The sequence below is a fragment of the Coregonus lavaretus genome (genome assembly GCF_964263955.1).
Source record: "Coregonus lavaretus genome assembly, contig: HAP1_SCAFFOLD_356, whole genome shotgun sequence".
NCBI classification, from domain to species: Eukaryota; Metazoa; Chordata; class Actinopteri; order Salmoniformes; family Salmonidae; genus Coregonus; species Coregonus lavaretus.
Window position 1 is genome coordinate 115,674 of NW_028165452.1, and position 4,735 is coordinate 120,408.

Genomic DNA, 4,735 nt, shown 5'->3' on the forward strand with positions numbered 1-4,735 from the left:
AAGCTAGCTGAATAACAACATATATATATGACTAGTAAGAACACAGACTGTGTGTTTATAACTCTGCTGTTAATATACACAAAATGGTCAAAATAGCGCCAATGTTTTGGTTTGTATGTTTGTTGTGTTTAAAACTAGCTTAGCACTACGCTAATGCTATCGTAACAAGCTAGCTGACTAACAAAATATACAGTTTAAGTCGGATGTTTAAATACACCTTAGCCCAATGTATTTAAACTCAGTTTTTCACAATTCCTGACATTTAATCCTAGTAAAAATTCCCTGTCTTAGATCAGTTAGGATCACCACTTTATTTTAAGAATGTGAAATGTCAGAATAATAGTAGAGAGAATGATTTATTTCAGCTTATATTTCTTTCATCACATTCCCAGTGGGTCAGAAGTTTACATACACTCAATTAGTATTTGCTAGCATTGCCTTTAAATTGTTTAACTTGGGTCAAACTTTACGTGTAGCCTTCCACAAGCTTCCCACAATAAGTTGGGTGAATTTTGGCCCAATCCTCCTGACAGAGCTGGTGTAACTGAGTTAGGTTTGTAGGCCTCCTTGCTCGAAAATGCTTTTTCAGTTCTGCCCACAAATGTTCTATAGGATTGAGGTCAGGGCTTTGTGATGGCCACTCCAATACCTTGACTTTGTTGTCCTTAAGCCATTTTACCACAACTTTGGTAGTATGCTTGGGGTCATTGTCCATTTGGAAGACCTATTTGCGACCAAGCTTTAACTTCCTGACTGATGTCTTGAGATGTTGCTTCAATATATCCACATAATTTTCCTTCCTCATGATGCCATCCATTTTGTGAAGTGCACCAGTCCCTCCTGCAGCAAATCACCCCCACAGCATGATGCTTCCATCGCCGTGCTTCACGGTTGGGATGGTGTTCTTCGGCTTGCAAGCAACCCCCCCCCTACCCCCTTTTCCTCCAAACATAACGATGGTCATTAAGGCCAAACAGTTCTATTTTTGTTTCATCAGAGCAGAGGACATTTCTCCAAAAAGTACGATCTTTGTCCCCATGTGCAGTTACAAACCGTAGTCTGGCTTTTTCATGGCGGTTTTGGAGCAGTGGCTTCTTCCTTGCTGAGCGGCCTTTCAGGTTATGTTGATATAGGACTCGTTTTACTGTGGATATAGATACTTTTGTATCTGTCCAGCATTTTCACAAGGTCCTTTGCTGTTTTTCTGGGATTGATTTGCACTTTTCGCACCAAAGTACGTTCATTTCTAGGAGACAGAACGTGTTTCCTTCCTGAGCGGTATGACAGCTGCGTGGTCCCATGGTGTTTATACATGCGTACTATTGTTTGTACAGATGAATGTGCTACTTTCAGGTGTTTGGAAATTGCTCCTAAGGATGAACCAGACTTGTGGAGGTCTACAATTCTTTTTCTGAGGTCTTGGCTGATTTATTTTCATTTTCTCATGATGTCAAGCAAAGAGGCACTGAGTTTGAAGGTAGGCCTGGAAATACATCCACAGGTACACCTCCAATTGACTCAAATTATGTACATTAGCCTATCAGAAGCTTCTAAAGCCATGACATCATTTTCTGGAATTTTCCAAGCTGTTTAAAGGCACAGTCAACTAAGTGTATGTAAACTTCTGACCCACTGGAATTGTGATTTAGTGAATTATAAGTGAAATAATCTGTTTTTAAAGAATTGTTGTCATGCACAAAGTAGATGTCCTAACCGACTTGCCAAAACTAAAGTTTGTTAACAAGAAATTTGTAAAGTGGTTGAAAAAACGACTTTTAATGACTCCAACCTAAGTGTATGTAAACTTCCGACTTCAACTGTATATGACATGTAATAACTAGTAAGCACACAGACTGTGTTTAAAACCCTGCTGTTAATATACAGTCGTGGTCAAAAGTTGAGAATTACACAAATATACATTTTCACAAAGTCTGCTGCCTCAGTTTTTATGATGGCAATTTGCACAGTGGGGAAAAAAAGTATTTAGTCAGCCACCAATTGTGCAAAAAACAAACATCAGGGACAGACTGATATTCTGCAAAAGGTACAGGGATTGAACTGCTGAGGACTGGGGTAAAGTCATTTTCTCTGATGAATCCCCTTTCCGATTGTTTGGAAAAAAGCTTGTCCGGAGAAGACAAGGTGAGCGCTACCATCAGTCCTGTGTCATGCCAACAGTAAAGCATCCTGAGACCATTCATGTGTGGGGTTGCTTCTCAGCCAAGGGAGTGGGCTCACTCACAATTTTGCCTAAGAACACAGCCATGAATTAAGAATGGTACCAACACATCCTCAGAGAGCAACTTCTCCCAACCATCCAAGAACAGTTTGGTGACGAACAATGCATTTTCCAGCATGATGGAGCACCTTGCCATAAGGCAAAAGTGATAACTATGTGGCTCGGGGAACAAAACATCGAAATGTTGGGTCCATGGGCCAGGAAACTCCCCAGACCTTAATCCCATTGAGAACTTGTGGTCAATCCTCAAGAGGCGGGTGGACAAACAAAAACCCACCAATTCTGACAAATTCCAAGCATTGATTAGGCAAAAATGGGCTTCCATCAGTCAGGATGTGGCCCAGAAGTTAATTGACAGCATGCCATTGCAGAGGTCTTGAAATAGAAGGGTCAACACTGCAAATATTAACTAATTGCATAAACTTAATGTAATTGTCAATAAAAGCCTTTGACACTTATGGAATGCTTGTAATTATACTTCAGTATACCATAGTAACATCTGAGAAAAATATCTAAAAACACTGAAGCAGCAAACTTTGTGGTTTGTTTGTTTGCTAGCAAGCTACCGAGGCGGCTGATGAGTCCGTATTGTTGTTGAAAAAGCGTCCTGTCCACTGGAGGAAACAGCTCTTGAAAGACTCACATCGTCATCTGCTGACTGGAGTGGGTAACGCAGTTTGGGAAAATATTCACTATACTGTGTTCATTCTGCCAAACAATATCATGTCATTTCAAAATAAGGTGAGCTGGATGGTAGACAGGGTTGATCATGGTGAGTTGGCTGGTAGACAGGGTTGATCATGGTGATGGTGAGTTGGCTGGTAGCACAGGGTTGATCATGGTGATGGTGAGTTGGCTGGTAGACAGGGTTGATCATGGTGAGTTGGATGGTAGACAGGGTTGATCATGAGGATGGTGAAATGTCCTCAGACATAGTTATCAGTCTTCAGATCCCTCTAGCTTGCTCGCTAAGCAAACCAAATAAATCGACTTGCCAACATTTCTGTAAACTCCTGGTATCATAGCATCTGTCAACAGACTGTGGGACGGCAGCGACTTAAGGGACTTTTCTGACCACATCCCAACTAGTCAACATGTTAAACGGACCCTTGCCTTAACCCTAACGATAGACTTGCAGAGAGAGGGGGAGGAGCTACCGCCCTGCTTTCTCTGAGCTGACCAATCCTGTTGTTGGGAAACACCCACACCATTCTGTTGTTGGGGTACGTACGCCCACACCATTCAAACACAGACTATTTCACTCACATTGCAATTAATAGAAATCTGGAAATAATGGATAGTTAAAGTTATCAGAGGGTGGAGCCCTTGTTGACAGTACATCAAATTACACTAAGGAACGCCACATTAAGAACGCTTGAGGTGGCAAAACTCACCCTGTAGGGCTTCTCTCCGGTGTGTGTACACTAGTCTACCATTAACTGGATTGAGCTACCAAAAGTGGAAAGATTACCCAACAGTGTGGTGTTTTCTCTTGTGTCTAGCCAGGTTTCCTGACTGAGTGAATCTCTTCCCACACTGATCACAGCTATAAGGTTTCTCTCCAGTGTGTGTTCGCTGGTGATCTTTTAAATCCCCTGAAGTTGTACAACTCAGCCCACAGTCTGAGCAGTGGTAAGGCTTCTCTCCTGTGTGTATTCTCCTGTGTAGTACAAGTCCACGTGAAGTGGTTAAGCTCATTCCACAGTCTGAGCAGTGATAAGGCTTCTCTCCTGTGTGTATTCTCTTGTGTACAGCCAGGTTTCCTGACTTAGTGAATCTCTTCCCACATTGATCACAGCTATAAGGCTTCTCTCCTGTGTGTATTCTCTTGTGTACAGCCAGGTTTCCTGATGTAGTGAATCTCTTCCCACACTGATCACAGCTATAAGGTTTCTCTCCAGTGTGTGTTCGCTGGTGATCTTTTAAATCCCCTGAAGTTGTACAACTCAGCCCACAGTCTGAGCAGTGGTAAGGCTTCTCTCCTGTGTGTATTCTCCTGTGTAGTACAAGTCCACGTGAAGTGGTTAAGCTCATTCCACAGTCTGAGCAGTGATAAGGCTTCTCTCCTGTGTGTATTCTCTTGTGTACAGCCAGGTTTCCTGACTTAGTGAATCTCTTCCCACATTGATCACAGCTATAAGGCTTCTCTCCTGTGTGTATTCTCTTGTGTACAGCCAAGTTTCCTGACGTAGTGAATCTCTTCCCACACTGATCACAGCTATAAGGTTTCTCTCCAGTGTGTGTTCGCTGGTGATCTTTTAAATCCCCTGAAGTAGTACAACTCAGCCCACAGTCTGAGCAGTGGTAAGGCTTCTCTCCTGTGTGTATTCTCTTCTGTAAAACCAGGTGTCCTGACCGAGTGAATCTCTTCCCACATTGATCACAGCTATAAGGCTTCTCTCCTGTGTGTATTCTCTTGTGTTCAGCCAGGTGTCCTGACCGAGTGAATCTCTTCCCACACTGATCACAGCTATAAGGTTTCTCTCCTGTGTGTAT